At 38.3% G+C, this 22,240-nt stretch overlaps 1 non-coding gene across 1 annotated transcript; it reads left to right on the top strand.

Annotated features, from left to right (window-relative positions):
- The first annotated feature begins 8,034 nt into the window (after positions 1-8,034).
- On the top strand, positions 8,035-8,142 carry LOC130950703 (small nucleolar RNA R71). The gene has a single exon (XR_009073695.1). It is a non-coding gene; the product is annotated as a small nucleolar RNA R71 (small nucleolar RNA).
- Positions 8,143-22,240: the final 14,098 nt, after the last annotated feature.

The following is a 22,240-nucleotide window of genomic DNA, read 5'->3' as shown; positions in this document are numbered from 1 at the left end:
CATGTAGTTGCATTCATATAGATAGGTTGCATCTCACACTTTCTACCATTCCTCTTCACTCTTACAGCTTCTCTTGAAGTGTGGGAAGATTTGACGCACCACTATTTTGTGGTACATCTTGTGCTTAATTGAGTGGATTTTATCCACTATTCTCACATTTATTCACAAAATTCGCATGTTTTACACTTTCCTTCCTAATTTTGTGCTATGATTGAAATCATACTTCTTTGGCCTTAAATTTGCTATGTTTAATCCTCTCTCATTACCAGTCGATGCCTTGATATGTGCGTTAAGTATTTTCAGAGATTACAGGGCAAGAGTGGCTTAGAGGATGGAAAGGAAGCATGCAAAAGTGGAAGGAATACAAGAAGCTGAAAAAATTGCTAAGCTGTCAGCCCTGACCTCTTCATATTCAATCGATCATAACTTGAGCTACAGAGGTCTAAATGAGGCGGTTCTAGTTTCATTGGAAAGCTAACATCTGGGGCTTTGCAATGATATACAATTTGCTATAGTTTCCTTGCTATTAGATGACGCGCACGTGCAAAGCACGCGTACGCATAGATAGAGCGGCAAACAAGCGACGCGTACGCGTGGGTGACGCGTACGTGTGACGGCACCATGTGCTAACCGTATCAGAAATTGATGAGGGAGATTTTTGTGCTATTTTTGGCCCAGTTTCAAGCCCAAAAATACTGATTAGAGGCTGTAGAGTGGAGCAGAATGGGATACACTTCTCATTCACATAATTTTAGGTTTTAGATGTAGTTTTCTTCTCTCCTCTCTCTAGGTTTTAAGTCTTAGTTTTATTCCTTTCCAATTTCTGAATTCTATATTATTTTAATTTAGTTTCTCTTCTACTTTTAATTACTCTAGCATTCTAGTTTATTTATTTCACTAGTTGATTTGTTTTTTTCCCCAATTTGGTTTATGAATTCTCTATGTTATATTTGATTTTCTATTTAATGCAAATTGAGGTATTTCATATTTATAATTACTTTCTTTAATTTATGTTATTGATGCTTTCAATTGGTTGTTTGAATTTTATTATCTCTTATTGATTTTCTATGCTTTTGTGTTGTGCCTACCAAGTGTTTGATAAAATTCTTGGAAGGATGTTAGAGTAGGATTTTATGTTCTTGGCTTGGGATGGTAACTTAGGAACTCTTGAGTTATTAATGTACAAGTAATTGATTATTGGTAGCCATTGGCTCTAGTTCTCACTAATTGAATTGGTGGAGAGTTAGGACTTATGGACTTGGATTGATATAGCTCATTTGACTTTCCTTTACTAGTTAGGGGATGATTTAATGGGATTGATCCTTGCTAATTCTCATGTTGTGGTTAGTGATAAGGATAGAGATCCTTGACCACCAAACCTTGCCAAGACCTCTTTATCATTTGATTTTCATTACCATTTACTTTTTCTTGTTCTCTTATCCAAAACCCCCAAAAAGATACAATCTCATAACCAATAATAAATACACTTCCCTGCAATTCCTTTGAGAGACGACCCGAGATTTGCATACTTCGGTTATTATTTTTATGGGGTTTGTTACCTGTGACAAACAATTTTTTGTATGAAAGGATTTTAGTTGGTTTGGAAACTATACTTGCAACGAGAATTCATTTGTGAATTCCAAACCATCAAAAATCCGTTCATCACTCCCCTATCTCTCTCTTTCCCTTTCTTCCTCTCTTTCTCTCTCTCCCCTCCACCCTCTCTCTCTCTCTCTAGTCTCTCTATCCTTCTCTCCCTCTCTCTCCCTTTCCTTCTTTCTCTCTCTCCTTGCCCTCCTTCTTCCTCTCTCTTTTCTCTCTTCCTCTCTCTCCTCCTCTTCCTCTCTCTAATCATCTCTCTCCTTTTTTATCTCTCCTCCTCCTCTTTATCCCCTCATATCTCTCTCCTCTCTTCTTATTCTCTCTCTCTCTCTCCCATATCTCTCTTCTTTCTCCTCTCTTTTCCATTCTCTCTCTCTGTCTCTCTCTCTCGCTCGCTCCTCTCTCTTTCCTTTTCTTCTTTCTCTCTCTCTCTCATTTTTTCTCTCTTCTCTTCCTCTCTTCCTTTTTTCTCCTTCTCCTCTTTCTTTTCATACTCTCTTGGTGCACAGAATTGTGATCACACTTTTCATAACTCCAGTACAACTAACCAGCAAGTGCACTGGGTCGTCCAAGTAATAAAACCTTACGCGAGTAAGGGTCGATCCCACGGAGATTGCCGACTTGAAGCAAGCTATGATCATCCTGTAAATCTTAGTCAGGCGGATTCAATTGGTTATGAGTTTTGATAATTTAAAAATAAATAAAACGTATATTAAAATAAAGATACTTATGTATTTCATTGGTGGGAATTTCAGATAAGCGTTTGGAGATGCTTTGTTGCTTCTGAACCTCTGCTTTCCTATTGTCTTCATCCAATCATGCGTGCTCCCTTCCATGGCAAGCTGTATGTTGGTGGATCACCGTTCTCAATGGTTACCATCCGTCCTCTCAGTAAAAATGGTCCAGGTACATTTTCTGTACGGCTAATCAACTGTCAGATCTCTCGTCTCGATGAAAAATACAAGGCACAGCTACCGCACAGCTAATCATCTGTCGGTTCTCACTTGTGTCGGAATAGGATCTCTCTATCCTTTTGCACACTATCACTGCACCCAACATTTGTCAGTTTGAAGCTCGTCACAGTCATCCCGTTCCAGATCCTACTCAGAATACCACAGACATGGTTTAGACTTTCTGGATCTCGGGAATGCTGCCAATTGGTTCTAGCCTCTTCCACGAAGGTTCTAATCTCACGGATTCGAATGCTCTGTTGTCAGGAGAGGCAAGTCAAATCCATGGATTAGAGACCCAAGAGAGTATACTTTGGCTGTTGTCCAATGACTACGTTGAACATCATGTAGACCGCTTGTGGTTGTCAGGCACGCAGATCTTGGCTAAGCGAGTAACGAAGATAGTGGGTGATTGTCACGGATCACCCCTTCATTCTGACTTAACTGAATTAAGTACGAGAGTATATCTTGGAGAAGAAGTAAGCATGAATTGAAAGAGAAACCATAGTACTTGCATTAATTCATGAAGAACAGCAGAGCTCCGCACCTTAATCTATGAGGTGTAGAAACTCCACCGTTGAAAAATACATAAGAGAAAAAGGTCTAGGCTTGGCCAAATGGCCAGCCTCCCAAATGTGAAAAACAGTGTCGGCCACCAATACAATAGTAAAAAGTGCTATTTATACTAAACTAGTTACAAAGGATTACAGAAAATAAGTAACTAAGTGCAGATAGTGCAGAAATCCACTTTTGGGGCCCACTTGGTGTGTGCTTGGTCTGAGCATTGAGCTTTACACGTGCATAGGGATTTTCTAGAGTCAAATGCCAGTTTGGATGCCAGTTTGGGCGTTTAACTCCAGTTCTGGTGCCAGTTCCGGCGTTTTACGCCAGAAAAGGGACTCTCGCTGGCGTTGAACGCCAGTTTGGGCCATCAAATCTTGGGAAAAGTATGAACTATTATACATTGATGGAAAGCCCAAGATGTTAGCTTTCCAGCCCAATTGAGAACGCTCAGTCTTTGAATCAGATTTTTGCTCAGGTTCCTCAAATTCAGCCAGAAAATACCTAAACTTACAGAAAAACACACAAACTCCTAGTAAACTCCAAAAATGTGATTTTTGCATAAAAACTAATAAAAATATAATAAAAAGTAACTAAAACATACTAAAAACTACCTAAAAATAATGCCAAAAAGTGTATAAATTATCCGCTCATCACAACACCAAACTTAAATTGTTGCCTGTCCCAAAGCAACCAAAAACAAAATAAGATAAAAAAAAGAAGAGAAAATACAATAAATTTCAAAAATATCAATGAAGATTAGTTTTAATTAGATGAACGGGACTAGTAGCTTTTTGCCTCTGAATAGTTTTGGTATCTCTCTATCCATTGGAGTTCAGAATTGTTGGCCTCTTTAGGAACTCAGAAATACAGATAATGTTATTGATTTTCCTAGTTAAGTTCTTTTTTATTCTTGAACGCAGCTACTTTTTTAGTTTTGGTCGTGACCCTTAGCATTTTGTTTTCCAATATTACCACTGGATACATAAATGCCACGGACACATAACTGGGTGAACCTTTTCAGATTGTGACTCAGCTTTGCTAGAGTCTCCAGTTAGAGGTGCCCAGAGTTCTTAAGCACACTCTTTTGCTTAGGATCATGACTTTTACCACTCAGTCTCAAGCTTTTCGCTTGGACCTTCATGACACAAGCACATGGTTAAGGACAGCTTGATTTAGCCGCTTAGGCCAGTATTTTATTCCTTTTGAGCGCTCCTATCCACTGATGCTTAAAGCCTTGGATCCTCCTTTCCCTTGCCTTTTAGTTTAAAGGGTTACTGGCTTTTTCTGCTTGCTCTTTATTTTTCTTTTTTTTTCCGCAAGCTTTTGCTTTTCACTGCTTTTTCTTGCTTCAAGAATTAGTTTTATGATTTTTCAGATCACCAAATAACATGTATCCTTTTTCATTATTCTTTCAAGAGTCAAATTTTCTTAATTCCAATTTCAAACATGCACTGTTTAAGCATACATTTAGAAAGCAAGAAGTATTGCCACCACATCAAACTAATTAAACTATTTCAAGATAAATTTCGAAATTCATGCACTTCTTATTCTTTTGCAAATAAAAACATTTTTCATTTAAGAAAGGTGTGAGAGTCATGGAATCATTCATAGCTTTAAGACATAGACTCTAAACACTAATGATCATGTAATAAAGACAAAAACATAGACAAATCATAAAACATAGGAAACGAAAAACAAAAAACAAATAACAAGAAAATTAAAGAACGGGTCCACCTTAGTGACGGTGGCTAGTTCTTCCTCTTAAAGATCCTATAGAGTGATTTAGCTCCTCAATATCTCTTCTTTGCTTTTGTTGCTCCTCCCTCATGGCTCTTTGGTCCTCTCTGATTTCATGGAGGATAATGGAGTGCTTTTGGTGCTCCATCCTTAGTTGCTCCATGTTGGAACTCAAATCTCCTAAAGAGGTATTAAGTTGCATGCCAACCTCACGGTTTTTGGACTGAAATCCAAGTATTTCCCCCGAATCATTGTGAGCCAATTCTTTGGGTTCGGGTTCACACTTTGATCATGGTTCTTAGTGATCCATGAATTAGCATAGAACTCTTGAACCATTAAGATTCTGATTTGTTGGATGGGGTTGGTGAGAGATTCCCAACCTCTTCTCTGAACCTCACGTCGGATCTCCGGATATTCACTCTTTTTGAGCATGAAGGGGACCTCGGGGATCACTCTTTTCTTGGCCACAACTTCATAGAAGTGGTATTGATGGACCTTTGAGATGAATCTCTCCATCTCCCATGACTCAGAGGTGGAAGCAACTGCTTTCTCTTTCCTTTTTCTAGAGGTTTCTCCAGCCTTAGGTGCCATTAATGGTTATGGAAAAACAAAAAGCAGAGCTTTTTCCAACACCAAACTTAAAAGGTTTGCTCATCCTCGAGCAAAAGAAGAAAAAAAAGAGGAGAAGAAAAAGAAATGGAGAAGATAGAGGAGTGTTTTGAATTCGGCCAAGGGGGTTTAAGTGTTTATGATGTGTGAAATTGAAGGTGGTAAGGAGGGGGTATTTATAGGGTAAGAGAAAGAGGGAATTCGTGTAATAAGGGGTTGGGTTTGGGAGGGAAATATTTTAAATTTGAATGGTAAGGTAGGTGGCGTTTTATGATGGGTTTTTAGGGAATAGTGGATGGATGTGAGTGGTGAGGAGATTATGGGGAAGAGGGTAGGACTTGATAGGTAAATGGTGTTTGGGGAAGAGTGTTATGGAAAGGTGTGAAGAGGAGAGAGAAATAATTGGGGTAGGTGGGGATCCTGTGGGATCCACAGATCCTGAGGTGTCAAGGAATTCTGGTCCCTGCACCATTCTGGTGTGTAAACACCCCTGGACAGCCCTTTCTGGCGTTTAAATGCCAGTCTTCTACCTTTTCTGGCATTAAATGCCAGACTGATGCCCCTTTCTGGAGTTTAACACTAGCCAGACACCCTTTTCTGGCGTTAAACGCCAGTCTGTCTGCCAATTCTGGCGTTTAACGCTCAGAATGCTGCCAGACTGGGCGTTAAACGCCCATTCTGCTATCCTTACTGGCGTTTAAATGCCAGTAAGCCTGTCCTTCAGGGTGTGCTATTTTTGATGCTATTTTTTATTCCACTTTAATTCTGCAACTGTTTTTGTGATTCCACATGATCATCAATGTAAAGAAAACATAAACTAACAATGGAAAATGAAATGAAAAAGTAATTAACATAGATAAATAAGATTGGGTTGCCTCCCAATAAGCGCTTCTTTAATGTCATTAGCTTGACAGTAAGCTCTTACAGAGCTTCACAGATACTCAGAGCATGATTGTGGCCTCCCAACACCAAACTTAGAGTTTGAATGTGGGGGCTCTACTTGACTCTGTATGGAGAGAATTGGATGAAGCTTTTCATGCTTCTTCTCCATGTTTACAGAAGAGGATCCTTGAACCTTAAACACAAGGTAGTCCTAATTCAATTGAAGGACTAACTCTTCTTTGTCCACATCAATCACAGCTCTTGCTGTGGCTAGGGAGGGTCTTCCAAGGATGATGGATTCATCCTCATCCTTTCCAGTATCTAGGATTATGAAGTCAGCAGGGATGTAAAGGCCTTCAACCTTCACTAAGACATCCTCTACAAGTCCATAAGCCTGTTTCATTGATTTGTCTGTCATCTCTAGTGAGATTCTTACAGTTTGTACCTCAAAGATCCCTAGTTTCTCCATTACAGAGAGTGGCATGAGGTTTATACCTGACCCCAGGTCACACAGAGCCTTCTCAAAGGTCATGGTACCTATGGTACAAGGTATTAAGAACCTTCTGGGATCCGGTTTCTTCTGAGGTAATTTCTGCTGAACCAAGGCATTTAGTTCCTTGTTGAGCAATGGAGATTCATCCTCCCAAGTCTCATTACCAAATAACTTGGCATTCAGCTTCATGATTGCTCCTAGATACTGAAGAACTTGCTCTTCAACAATATCTTTATCCTCTTCAGAGGAAGAATACTCATCAGAGCTCATGAATGGCAACAGTAAGTTCAGTAGAATCTCTATGGTCTCTGTATGAGCCTCAAATTCCTCTGGTTCCTCATTAGGGAACTCCTTAGTGGTCAGTAGACGTCTATTGAGGTCTTCCTCACTGAAAATCACTGCCTCTTCCTCCTCTATAGGTTTGGCCACTTTGGATATATTGATGACCTTGCACTCTCTCTTTGGATTCTCTTCTGTATTACTTTGGAGAATACTATGATGGATTTCAGTAACTCTTTTACTCAGCTGACCCACTTGTGTCTCCAAATTTCTGATGGAGGACCTTGTTTCAGTAATGAAACTGAGAGTGGTCTTAGATAGATCAAAGACTATAGTTGCTAAGCCAGAGAGGCTCTGCTCAGAATTCTCTGTCTGTTGCTAAGAAGATGATGGAAAAGGCTTGCTATTGCCAAACCTATTTCTCCCACCATTATTATTATTGAAGCCTTGTTGAGGCTTCTGTTGATCCTTCTATGAGAAATTTGGATGATTTCTCCATGAAGGATTATAGGTGTTTCCATAGAATTCTCCCATGTAATTCGCTTCTTCCATTATAGGATTCTCAGGGTCATAAGCTTATCCTTCAGAGGAGGCTTCTTTAGTACTGCCGGATGCAGCTTGCAATCCAGTCAGATTCTGAGGAATCATATTGACTTGCTGAGTCAATATTTTGTTCTAAGCCAATATGGCATTCAGAGTATCAATCTCAAGAACTCCTTTCTTCTGAGTCATCCCATTATTTACAGGATTTCTTTCAGAAGTGTACATGAACTGGTTATTTGCAACCATCTCAATGAGTTCCTGGGCTTTTGTAGGGTTTTTCCTCAGATGAAGAGATCCACCAGCAGAGTGGTCCAATGACATCTTGGACAATTCAGACAGGCAATCATAGAATATACATAAGATGCTCCATTCTGAAAGCATGTCAGAAGGACACCTTCTGATCAATTACTTGTATTTTTCCCAAGCTTCATAGAGGGATTCACCTTCCTTCTGTCTAAAGGTTTGGACTTCCACTCTAAGCTTGCTCATCTTTTGAGGTGGAAAGAATTTGGCCAAGAAAGCATTGACCAACTTTTTCCAAGAGTTCAAGCTTTTCCTAGGTTGTGAGTCCAACCATATCCTAGATCTGTCTCTTACAGCAAAGGGGAAAAGCTTAATTCTGTAGACCTCGGGATCAACCCTATTGGTCTTAACAGTGTCACAGATTTGCAAGAATTCAGCTAAGAACTGATGAGGATCTTCCAATGGAAGTCCATGAAACTTGCAATTCTACTGCATTAGAGAAACTAATTGAGGCTTAAGCTCAAAGTTGTTTGCTCCAATTGTAGGAATTAAGATGCTTCTTCCATAGAAGTTGGAAGTTGGTGCAGTAAAGTCACCAAGCATCTTTCTTGTATCTCCACCATTGTTCTTAGGTTTGGCTGCCATGTCTGCCTCTTTTTTGAAATTTGCTGTAAGGTCCTCTCTGGAGTGTTGTGCTTTAGCTTCTCTTAACTTTCTCTTCAGAGTCTTTTCAGGTTTAGGATCAGCTTCAACAAGAATGTCTTTATCCTTGTTCCTGCTCATATAAAAAAGAAGAGAACAAAGAGAGTAGTGGAATCCTCTATGTCACAGTATAGAGATTCCTTTATGTGTCAGAAGAAAAGAAGAATAGAAGAATGAGGTATAGAGAGAATAAGAAGAATTCGAACACAAAGAGAGGGAGTGGGTTCGAATTATTAGATGAGTGGAAGAGAAATGTTAGTAAATAAATAAAATAAATAGAAAGAGATGAGAGAGAGAGTATTCGAATTTTAAGAAGAGGGAAAAGAAAAATATTTTTATTTTTATTTAATTAATTAAGTTAGTTTGAAAATTTTGAAAAATAAATACAAGAAAATTAAAAACTAAAATAATTAGTGAATTAAAAAGATTTTTGAAAAGGTGGTTAGTGATTTTCGAAGATTAGAAGTGGAAAAGTAGTTAGGTGGTTTTGAAAAAGATAAGAAATAGTAAACTTTTTTTAAAATTAAAACAAACAAGTCAAGTAGTTAGTTGAAAAAGATTTGAAAATAAATTTTGAAAAGATAAGAAGTTAGAAGATTTTGAAATTAAAATTTTAAAAAGATAAGATTGAAATTTATTTTGAAAAAGAATTGAAAAAAAGAAATTAAAAAGATTTGATTTTTAAAATTAAAGTTGATGACTTGACTAATAAGAAACTAAAAGATATGATTTTAGAATTCAAAGATTGAACCTTTCTTAACAAGAAAGTAACAAATTTGAAATTTTTGAATCAAAACATTAATTGTTAGCAAGGATTTTCAAAAATATGAAATAAAATTAAGAAAAAGATTTTGAAAAAATTAGTTTTAAAATTTCCGAAGACATTAAAAGAAAAATGGAAAAGATTTTGAAAAATTTTAAGAATGAAATTTGAAAATCATAAAAAATGAAAAAGAATTGATTTTGAAAAAGATTTGAAAAGATAAAGTTTTTAAATTGAAATTTTGACTTGACTAACAAGAAACAATTAAATTTTAAAAATTTTTGACCAAGTCAACTCAAAATTTCGAAAATTATGAGAAGAATAAGGAAAATATATTTTTTGACTTTTGAATTTTTTAATGAGGAGAGAGAAAAACAACAAAATGAAACAAAACATAAAAATTTAAGATCAAAACAAATAATGCATGCAAGAACACTTTGAATGTCAAGATGAACACCAAGAACACTTTGAAGATCATGATGAACATCAAGAATATATTTTTGAAAATTTTTAAGAAAAGAAAGACATGCAAGACACCAAACTTAAGAACTTTTGTATTAGGGACACTAACAATTCGAAAATGCCCCAGAAAAACAAGAAAAGACACAACAAGAAAAATTAAAGATCAAACAAGGAAAATCATTAAGAACAACTTGAAGATCAAATAAGAACACAATGCATGATTTTTTGAAAATCTAAGAAAAATTAAAAACATGCAGTTGACACCAAACTTAAAATTTGACACAAGACTCAAACAAGAAACACAAAATTTTTTTTTGGTTTTATGATTTTATTAATTTTTTCGTATTATTTTATTATTTTTTTTTAAACTTTTTGAAAAGAAAATAAAGGTTGAAACAAGAAAGAAGGTTACCTAATCTAAGCAACAAGATGAACCATCAGTTGTCCAAACTCGAACAATCCCTGGCAACGGCGCCAAAAACTTTGGTCTGATTGCTCATGAAGAGAGATATGCTTGGTCCATGATTATACCACACATCATCATAGGTCCAAGTAGGGGGAGGATTATATGTCACCATATCCAAACACCAAAACCCAGACCCTACTCAAGTGTGAGAAGGGATTTCTAGAATGGTTTCATGTTTCCTTTTCCAAGGTACCCATGAAACCCATTTTGCATTCAATCTCTTTTCCAAGATAATTGAACACAAAGCATGAAGAACGAAATTCCTTCTAGCAAATCAAAGAGAAAATGAAAAGAAGAAGAAATTCACTATCATTAATCCATCAAGTACAATAGAGATCCCTCTCTCAATAAGAGGGAATTTAGCTACTCATAACTCAGAGAAAAGTACTCAAGATGGAGAAGATGATGAAGTGAAAGGTAAATCTAAAAGCTATTTTCTACAACTTAGCTTCCTAACTGCTTAACCCCCTTATCTCAGTACTTTTTGGGGTTATTTATACTACTCCTAGTTCTAAAAAATAAAGGAAAAATAAAAGTGAAAAGAAAAAATACAATTTGGAGGGAAAAGAAATTCAATAAAGGTGATCTCCCAGCTGGCGTGTAGCTGGCGCTTTAGTGGCGTTCCACGCCTAACTCTGATTCTGGCTTGGCGTGCCACGCCCAGCTCTTCAAGTGGCACGCCCTCCTTTATTAGCATCCTTGGCGTGCAACGCCTTCGAACCCAAGTGGCACGCCCAGGGTCTTTTAATCACTCGTGTAGCTTGGCGTGCCACTCCTTTGAGCCCAAGTGGCACGCCTAGGCCTTCTTCCTCTTCTTCTTACTTTTGGAAAGTTGAACTAGCGTGGCACGCCCAGGGTCTGGCGTGCCACGCCCATTTGTGTGCTTGGCTTCTTCGCTGGCGTGCCACGCCCAACATTCAAGTGGCACGCCCAGTTCCTCTTTTGGTTGATTGGTGATGATGGCGTGCCACGCCTGAGACTCAAGTAGCACGCACTTATGGTTGGCCTCCTATCTCCCTCACTGGAAAATATAACTAGCGTACCATGTCCAGAGGCTGGCGTGCCACGCCCATCATTTTGCCTTGGTTCCAGTTGCTGGCGTGCCACGTCTAGCATTCAAGTGGCACGCCTAGGTGAGACTCTTGAGCTAGCGAGCCACGCCTTCAATACTAAGTGGCACGCTGACGTTAGGATTTTTGCTAGTAAATAATTTATAAAAATATTTGCGTTGTAGATATAGCTTCTAAACTAACAGAAATCCCTTCGTACAAAAGTTTTGGTTGTCACAAGTAACAAACCCCTAAATAAATTGATAACTGAGTATTTAAACCTCGGGTCATCTTCTCAAGGAATTGCAGGGAGGTATGTTCTTATTATTGGCTATGAAAAAGGTAAAATTGGGGTTTTTGGAGTTTGGGCAATGGGCACAAGTATCTTTTCAAAGCAATAAAAATAAATAACTGTAAAATAAACTCTTGGCAAGGTATAAGAACTGGAAGTCCTATCCTTATCAATTGTGATGAGAATTGGATTTTAATTCCACTTAGTTAACCTTTACTAAACAAAGGAAGGTCAAGTGGACTAATTAATTTGATACCTAAAGTCCTAGTCTTTCCTTTGGAAAGGCTAGAGTTATTGGAACTCAAATTAATTAGCAACTCCCAATTTCAACCACTGCTTTATTTAACAGCTCAAGCGTCACCAATTACTCAACCAAAGCCAAAAGGGTAACAGAAAAATCCAAATTATTTATATAAATAAAAGACACAAATCATAGATCTGAAAATACCTCAAATTATATTTAAATAAGAAAATCAATCCAAACATGGAACATTGAAAATAAATAAATACAAAGAACATTGAAAATAAATAAATACAAAGAACATTGAACCTGGGATCGAGAGTCACTCCTAAGACTAAGAGAAGTCCTAAATCCTAATTTCTGAAAACTCTACCTAAATCTCTAAAAACTACATCTAAAACATGAAAAGTGAATTATGAAAGTATGATTATGAATGGATGCATTCTCCCACTTTATAGCCTCTAATATGTGTTTTCAGGGCCGAAAACTGGGTCAGAAACAGCCCAGAAGTCACTTCCAGCACTTTTTGGTCCGTACAGGTCGCGGCCAAGTGACGCGGAGGCGTCGCCCACGCGGCCGCGCGGATTAAAGTTTGCAGATGCGACGCGTCCGCGTGGATCATGCGTTCGCGTCACCTAGCATCAGGGCAACTATGGCATATTATATATCAAATCGAATCCCCGGACGTTAGCTTTCCAACGAAACTGGAACTGCATCGTTTGGATCTCTGTAGCTAAAGTTATAGCCGTTTGAGTGCGAAGAGGTCAGGCTGGATAACTTAACAACTTCTTCAACTTCTTGTATTCCTTCCACTTTTGCATGCTTCCTTTCCATCCTCCAAGCCATTCATGCCCTATAATATCTGAAAACACTTAACACACATATCAAGGTATCTAATGGTAATAAGAGCGGATTAATATTAAGCAAATATAAGATCAAAGAAGCATGTTTTCAATCATAGCATAAATTCCGGAAGGAAAACGTAAAACATGCGATTAGTATGAATAAATGGGTAAAGAGTTGATAAAAACCACTCAATTGAGCACAAGATGAACCATGAAATAGTGGTTTATCAACCTCCCCACACTTAAACATTAGCATGTCCTTATGCTAAGCTCAAGAGAACTAAAAGAGTGAAGAGGAATGGTAGGATGTATGAGATGCAACCTATGAAAGCAACTAAATGCAAAATGTTTCTACCTACTTGGTTAAAAGTAAATAAATCTCCAAGAATAAATATGAACTGGATTTCACTAATTCAAATCATAAAAATAAAGTACAAATAGACTCGTAGAAGAAAATAGCTCATGAAAGCCGGGAACAAAGAATCAAGCATCGAACCCTCACTAGTAGTGTATATCACTCTAATCACTCAAGTGTTTTAGGTTCGATTCTCTCGATTCTCTACGAACCTTGCTTTCTAAGGCTTACTCTTCATCTAACAATCAACATAAATTTAATGCACAGATACACATATCAAGAGGTCTTTTAAGGGTTGTAATGGGGTTAGGGTTAAGGTAGGATTGTATTTGGCCAAGTAGACTAAAATCTGAATCCTTAATTAACTTAAACTTTCCCACCTAACTTAAACAATCCATGTAATCATAATACAACATCTAACTATCCATTAACCATGTTTTTCACATATTCATGCATTCTAATTTCAAGTATAACTCATATGCATTGCTTTCACCACTTACTTTAGGGCATTTTGTCCCTTTTCACTTATTTTGCTCTTTATATATATATATATATATATATATATATATATATATATATATATATATATATATATATTTTCTCAATGCATATGATTAAATTATTGGATGCATGAATTATGTCCCAAACATTTCTTTCACATTTTTAGAAAATTCTAACATACTCAATTTTCAAACCAAATGTTTCTAAACCCACTTTTCCCACACTTAATTCATAAGCATTCTCACTAGTCTAAGCTAACCAAGGATTCAAATTAAGGACATTATTGTTTTTCGCTTAGAGTTAATGATGTGCTAAAATAAAGAACATAGGGGTAAAAAAATAGGCTCAAATTGGTTTGCAAGGGATAATGAAGGGTTAAGGTCATATGGGTATTTAAGCTCAGTGAAACAAAGGCCTCAATCATATAAGTGCATGCATACATTAAATAATGGAAATATAGAATTAAGCAAGACAAAGATCACAATTTTAGAGAGAAAATCACACACCAAAAATAAAATATTGGTTGATAAAATGCAACCAATTCAAATAAGCTCAAAATCTCACAGGTTTTGTGTGTTTGAGCTCTAAACTATGTTCCAAAATAATATTTCTTCAAACAAGTATTTCAAAAGGTTTTATTCAAATTAGTGAAATGCTATAAAAATTTCTTGAAAAAGAAAATATTACTTTAACCAAGTAGTAACTAAATGCACAAAATCAAACAAACATGCAAATGCAACAATTAACAAATTAACATTGGTGTTGAGAAGGGATTAACTAACCCGTGGAGATCGGTATCGACCTCCCCACACTTAAAGCTTGCACCGTCCTTAGTGCATGCTGAGATGTGTAGGTGGATGGGGGTTGTGGTTCCTCAGCTGGTGCTCTCTTTGTTCCTTTCTTTGCTGGTGGTTTGGGAGTAGCTTTCTCTGTACCCTTCTTGGTGGCCATCCTGAAAAGGGAAAAAGAAAGTAACAAGTAAAGCTAGGGGATCCAGCAAGGAAGAGAGCGGGAAAGGTGGTAATCAATGCACAGCAAAGAAGAATGATGTTAACACATGGTCATGACTACATGTGAAAAGTCATCAATGGAAATATAGTAAGTGCATGTGATGACAGTTAAATGCAAGATGTTTATTGGCATGCTGGTAAAGGCATGAGTAGCATAGATCAAGCATTCAATATCCAAGTTGGATTACCAAGTCTACCAAACTAATAATATGTTTGTAAAAATAATTATATTTAAATAATAAAATAGAGAAGGGGTTATGTGAAAAGCAGGCATTTAGAGTAGTAGATTTAAAAGAAATCTAAAAATAGTGCAAAATGCCATATGGGCGTTTTCACAAACACATAGCATGCATGTTAAATAAGGTATGGAAAATATTAATTAGAACATGCAAGCACCCTTATAATAATATATAATTGTTTAAACAAATCCAAAATAATTCATAAGCAAAATATGGGAAATAATGACCTAAATAAATTTTCAACACCTATTAAAAGAAAAAAGAAGAAAAAGAAAGGAAGGAAGAAAGAAATAAGAAGGGAAAGAAAAGATTTAGATTTGGGGGAGAAAAGAGAGGATATCTTGGCTGATCTGGATAAGCTGTGCGGCGCAGGCAACGCGAACGCGTGAGTGAGGCGTTCACGCGGTTGGCGCTATCGTCAAGTGACGCGGCCGCGTGGGGCATGCGGTCGCGTGAGTGACGTTGTGCTACAGGCGCGAGGGCAGCTGCGCGCTCGCGCAACTTTCTGTTAAAAATCTTATTTTGCCAAAAATCTGGATGACGCGGTCGCGTGGGTGACGCGATCGCCTGGATGGCCATTTTTGAAAGACGACGTGGCCGCGTGGGGTACGCGTTCGCGTGGGAGGGCTTGGGCTTCTAGCACGAGTCCAGCCCAATTCCAGCACAACTTTCGGCCATGCACCTTTCTTACGTCGATTTTCATGGCACGCGGCCACGTGGGTGACGCGGTCGCGTTGGAGGCCAAAGTTCCACATGACGCGGTCGCGTGGGGTGAAAGTATGCTAAAGGCGCGCCTCCAGCCACGCTCTCGCGTGACTCTCTGTTCAATTCTTTTCTTCCCAACGCACTAGTGACGCGGACACGTCAGCGACGCTGCCGCGTCGCGTACGTGTTTTTCCATTTTTTAATGCAATATGCAGATGCAAATACAGTGCTTAATGTGAATGCTATGCATGATTCCAGGTTCAATAAAATAAAATAAATCTCAAAAACAAACAAAACTAAATAAAATTAAAATTGCAAAATGAACGATCATAACATGGTGGGTTGTCTCCCACCTAGCACTTTTAGTTATAGTCCTTAAGTTGGACATTTGATGAGCTTCCTGCTAGGGTGGCTTGTGCTTGTATTGATCCAGAAATCCCCACCAATGTTTGTACTTCCAATAGCCTCTGGGATCCCAAACCAGGCACAGAAAGCCTTCAATCAAGTTAAAGCAAGTGACAAGGCCCCAAGAGTGGTGATTGGTAGAATGGATTCCGGGGTCCCGAATCTTGCCTTTGCACCCGTTTTTTGGTTGAGCAATATTGTTCCATCCGGGTGACAAGCAGTCTGAATTCTCACGTAAGCGGCCAAACAACTTCCTAGACCCATTCAGTTGAGCTTTACACCAACCTTTGCGTTTAAACTTTGAGCTTCCAACCATGATGAACCTTGCAGGACAATTCTCACCACTGGCCATCTTCCTCTTACTCTTAATGCCACAAAGAGCTCTAAGTTGACCATCCGTCTCTAGTAGCCCATATTCAAGTGGAATTAGGAAGCTAAGGGATATGAATTTTACCCACTTGAATGTTGTGAAGGATGATGGCAACTTAGGGGGAGATATTTTTAATGAAATTGCAAGCTCCACTCCCTTGTGCTCTTCTCTGATAATTACCACCTCTTTGCAAGCTTCTTCAATTTCAACCTCTTCCTCTTTGTAGCTTTCTTCCAATTCAATCTCCTCTTCATTGCTTTCCAAGGGTGTGGGAGGTTGTGCTTCTTCTTCTTGAATTTCCATTTCTTAATCAACCTCTTCCAAGTCTTCAAATGTGATATGCCTTGGAGGTTGTACACCCTCCTCAGCATCAATTTTGAACGTCTTGAAAGGGGGTTCTATGACTGGATTTTTCCATGGAGGTTCTGCATCTCCTAAGTCTTCAACCACTTCTTCCTCTGCAATTATTATAGCTTCCTCCACTTGTTCCAGTACAAAGCCATGTTCCTCGTTGTCCACCGAAGTTTCTAGTGTCTCCTTCATGCTTTGCTCTTCTTTTGATTCTCCACATGTAGCCATGGGAGTTCTTTGAGTGCTCAGATATTGGGAAGCTATTATATTTACGAACTCGCCTAAGGCGACCGCAAAATTTAGCACACTCTTATTCATACTTTCTTGCCTTTGAAGAATAACATGAAGTCTATCATCCATTGGAGGTTGGGGTGGATATGAGGATTCATTGGTTGGGAGAGAGGGTTCATAATAGGAATGTGGTTCATCTTGATAATGATATGGAGATGGTGAACATTTAGGTGGAGGTTCATGAGAGTAGTTGTGTTGGAAAGGTGGTGGTTCTGTGTATGGTTCATTTGGCTCATAAGGTGGTTGGTATGGTGGATACGAGTTAGGGTCATATGGTGGTGTTTGGTTGTAGCTGGCTTGTGAGTGTGGTGGTCCAAAGTTGTGTTGAGGAGGAGGGGGTTCATAAGCATATGGTGGGTCTTGTTGGTAGTCCAAAGAGTGCTCACCATAGCCATTGCCTTGATTTGCATCACAGAATGGTTGTTGATAGTTCATTGGAGGTGGTTGTTGCCATGAGGGTTGATCAAATCCTTGTGGCTCCTCCCATCTTTGATTGTTCCAACCATGGTGCATGTTGTCATTATAATCTCCTCTTCCTGCAACATAATTATAACCAAACTCATAGCCAAAGGGGTGAGAGTTCATAGTAGTGAGAGATAATAAAAACAAAAACTAACAAAAAAGAAAAAAAATTTTTGAAAAATATTTACAATAACCAATAATAAGGCACACGTTTGCAATTCCCCGGCAACGGCACCATTTTGATGTTAGGATTTTTGCTAGTAAAGAATTTATAAAAATATTTGCGTTGTAGATGTAGCTTCTAAACTAACAGAAATCCCTTCGTACAAAAGTTTTGGTTGTCACAAGTAACAAACCCCTAAATAAATTGATAACCGAGTATTTAGACCTCGGGTCGTCTTCTCAAGGAATTGCAGGGAGGTATGTTCTTATTATTGGCTATGAAAAAGGTAAAATTGGGGTTTTTGGAATTTGGGCAATGGGCACAAGTATATTTTCAAAGCAATAAAAATAAATAACTGTAAAATAAACTCTTGCCAAGGTATAAGAACTGGAAGTCCTATCCTTATCAATTGTGATGAGAATTGGATTTTAATCCCACTTAGTTAACCTTTACTAAATAAAGGAAGGTCAAGTGGACTAATTAATTTGATACCTAAAGTACTAGTCTTTCCTTTGGAAAGGCTAGAGTTATTGGAGCTCAAATTAATTAGCAACTCCCAATTTCAACCACTGCTTTATTTGACAGCTCAAGCGTCACCAATTACTCAACCAAAGCCAAAAGGGTAACAGAAAAATCCAAATTATTTATATAAATAAAAGACACAAATCATAGATCTGAAAATACCTCAAATTATATTTAAATAAGAAAATCAATCCAAACATGGAACATTGAAAATAAATAAATACAAAGAACATTGAAAATAAATAAATACAAAGAACATTGAACCTGGGATTGAGAGTCACTCCTAAGACTAAGAGAAGTCCTAAATCCTAATTTCTGAAAACTCTACCTAAATCCAAAGAGAGAGGAGAGAACCTCTCTCTCTAAAAACTACATCTAAAACATGAAAAGTGAATTATGAAATCATGATTATGAATGGATGCATTCCCCCATTTTATAGCCTCTAATCTGTGTTCTCTGGGCCAAAAAATGGGTCAGAAGCATCCCAGAAGTCACTTCCAGCACTTTTTGGTCCATACAGGTCGCGGCCAAGTGACGCGGAGGCGTCGCCCACGCGGCCGCGCGGATTAAAGTTCGCAGATGCGACGCGTCCGCGTGGATCATGCGTTCGCGTCACCTAGCATCAGGGCAACTATGGCATATTATATATCAAATCGAATCCCCGGATGTTAGCTTTCCAACGAAACTGGAACTGCATCGTTTGGATCTCTGTAGCTAACGTTATAGCCGTTTGAGTGCGAAGAGGTCAGGCTGGATAACTTAACAACTTCTTCAACTTCTTGTATTCCTTCCACTTTTGCATGCTTCCTTTCCATCCTCCAAGCCATTCATGCCCTATAATATCTGAAAACACTTAACACACATATCAAGGTATCTAATGGTAACAAGAGCGGATTAATAATAAGCAAATATAAGATCAAAGAAGCATGTTTTCAATCATAGCATAAATTCCGGAAGGAAAACGTAAAACATGCGATTAGTATGAATAAATGGGTAAAGAGTTGATAAAAACCACTCAATTGAGCACAAGATGAACCATGAAATAGTGGTTTATCACACGCCCAGCCTTTGCTTTGGCCTTCTTGTACATTGGCGTGCCACGCCTAGATGATCAAGTGGCACGCCCATTCATTTGTGGGTTTCTTAAACTTGGCGTGCCATGCCTGGCTCCTCAAGTAGCACGCCCAAGTGACTTTTGAAGCTGGCGTGCCACGCCTTTGATACCAAGTGGCACACCCCGGTGATGATCCCTTCTGGAGTGATGAACTAGCGTGCCACACCCATAGTAAGTGATGGGCTCGGCGTGCCACACCCAGCCTAGCGTGCCACGCCCCTTTAGTGGCCTTCATTGTTGTTCTCTGGAAAATTGTACTAGCGTGCCACGCCCATGTAAATGTTATGAGAATCCCCTCTGGACTTCAGTACTGGCATGCCACGCCAATGCATTTTTATGGCGTTTGCTCCAAGTGGCACGCCAATTTCAAACGCCCAGCTTGTTTTGTTATTTTCTTCCCCTTTTTGATGTCTTTCTCACCTGAAATTCAACACAAACTCATTTCAAAGCAATGTACTATAATATTCATCAAATATTGTATGAATTGCAATGATCAAATGAGATTATGCTCTTTTATGGTCCTTTTTATACAAGAAAAAATGGTAGATGATGCAAGACATCAATGGGCAAGAGTCCTCTAACAAGGGTGAACTCTTTTCTATATATACTAATCTAGCAACTAAGAATTACAGAAAATAAGATAAACTAGTCTTGCAGTACGAAAATCCACTTTCTGGGCCCACTTGGTGAGTGTTTGTGCTGAGCTTGAGTGAAGCCACGAGCAAATGCTCCTTTTTGGGTGTCCAACACCAGCTTTGGACTCCTGAACAGGCGTTGGACGCCAACTGCTCCCTTCTGGGCATTGGACGCTAGGACTAGGGTTGGTGGCTGGCGTTGAACGCCAGTTTTAGGCCTTCATTTCCAAAGCAAAGTAAGGACTATTATATATTTCTGGAAAGGTCTGGATGTCAGCTTTCCATAGTCATTGAGAACGTGCTATTTGGACTTCAGTAGATCCAGAAATTCTCCTCGAGTGCATGGAGGTCAGATCTTGACAACATCTGCAGTCCTTTCTCTGTTTCTGAATTAGACTTTGCCAAAACTACTGAATTTCAGCCTGAAAATATCTGAAATAATCATAAAACACAACTCCTCAAAGTAGAATCCAAAAATATGAATTTTTCACTAAAACCTACGAAAATATAATAAAACTTAAACAAAACATACAGAAAACTATATGAAAATGATGCCAAAATGCGTATAAAATATTCGCTCATCAGAACACCAAACTTAAACTAACGCTTGTCCCCAAGCAACCAAAATCAAGTAGGGTTAAAAAGAAATAGAAGGATATAATAAATCTCAGAGTTCTTCAATGAAGTTCAGTTTCAATTAGATGAGCGGGACTAGTAGCTTTTTGCTTCTGAACAGTTTTGGCATCTCACTTTCCTTTGATGCTCAGAATGATTGGCATCTTTAGGAACTTAGAATCCAGATGATACTATTGATTCTCCTAGTTCAGTTCTTTTTTATTCTTGAACACAGCTTCTTTAGAGTCTTGGTCGTGACCCTAAACGCTTTGTTTTCCAGTATTACCACCGGATATATAAATGGTAGACACTTAACTGGGTGAACCCTTTCGGATTGTGATTCAGCATTACTAGAATTTCCAGAAAGTGGTGTCCAGAGTTCTTAAGCACACTCTTTGCTTTGGATCACGACTTTAACTGCTCAGTCTCAAGCTTTTCACTTGACACCTTCACACCACAAGCATATAGTTAGGAAAGCAGCTCATTTGAACTGTTTAGGCTAAGATATTTCTTTTAGGCCCTCCTAACCATTGATACTCAAAGCCTTGGATCCTTTGCTCTTGCCTTTTGGTTTAAAGAGCTATTGGATGTTTTTTTCTTTTTCTGATTGCTTTTTTTTTCGTATATACATTTTTTTTTCTTTTATTGCTTTTTGCTTTTCGCTAATTTTTCTTACTTCAAGAATCAATTTTTGGATTTTTCAGATTACCAATAATACTTCACTTTTATCATCATTCTTTCAAGATCCAACATTCTTAACTCCAACATCAAATATGCACTGTTCATTCATACATTCAGAAAGCAAAAATAATGCCACCATATCAACTAATTGAACTATTCTTAATATATAACTCAAAATTCATGCATCTTACTTTTCTTTTTTTAAAATAAAATTTTCTTTTAAGCAAGATGAAAGATGTATGGAATATTTCATAACTTTAAGACATAAAATAAAGATGATCATGCACTAGAAACAGACAATAAGATAAAATACATGGAAAATAGAAAAATAACATAGGCAACAGGGGATTTAAGGGAACGAATCCACCTTAGTGATGGCGGCTACTACTCCTTTTGGAGGATCCAATGGAGTGCTTGATTTCTTCTATGTCACGCCTCTGTCTCTGTTGTTCTTCCCTCATGGCTCTTTGATCTTCTCTCATGGCCCTTTGATCTTCTCTTATTTCATAAAGGATGGTGGAACGCTCTGGATTTCCCATCCTCAATTGATCCATGCTAGGGCTCAATTCTCCAAGAAAAGAATGCAATTGGTCCCAATAGCCTTGGGGAGGAAAATGCATCCCTTGAGGTAAGAACAATAGAGGTGCATGTGAAGGCACTCTAGTTTGCTCTATCCTTCTTTTAGTGATAGGCTTGTACTCCTCAATAGGGATGTCTACTTCTATGATAAATCTAGTTGAATTGCATAGACAACAAATAAGGTGGGGAAACGCTAACCTTGCTAAGGTGGAAGGCTTTTCAGCTTTCTTGTACAATTCATGAGGTATCACCTCATGTACCTCCACTTCACTCCCAATCATGATGCAATAAATCATGATGGCTCTGTCAATGGTCACCTCCGACCGATTTTTAGTAGGTATAATAGAGCGTTGGATAAATTCCAACTATCCTCTAGCTACAGGCTTGAGGTCAAGCCTTCTTAGATGGATAGGCTTTCCTTGAGCATCCCTCTTCCACTAAGCTCCTTCTACACAAATGTCTGAAAGGACTTGGTCCAACCTTTAGTCAAAATTGACTCTCCTAGTGTAAGGATGTGGGT

Source organism: Arachis stenosperma, chromosome 1 (genome assembly GCF_014773155.1).
Source record: "Arachis stenosperma cultivar V10309 chromosome 1, arast.V10309.gnm1.PFL2, whole genome shotgun sequence".
Taxonomy (NCBI): domain Eukaryota; kingdom Viridiplantae; phylum Streptophyta; class Magnoliopsida; order Fabales; family Fabaceae; genus Arachis; species Arachis stenosperma.
This window is presented reverse-complemented; position numbering and strand designations above follow the sequence as displayed.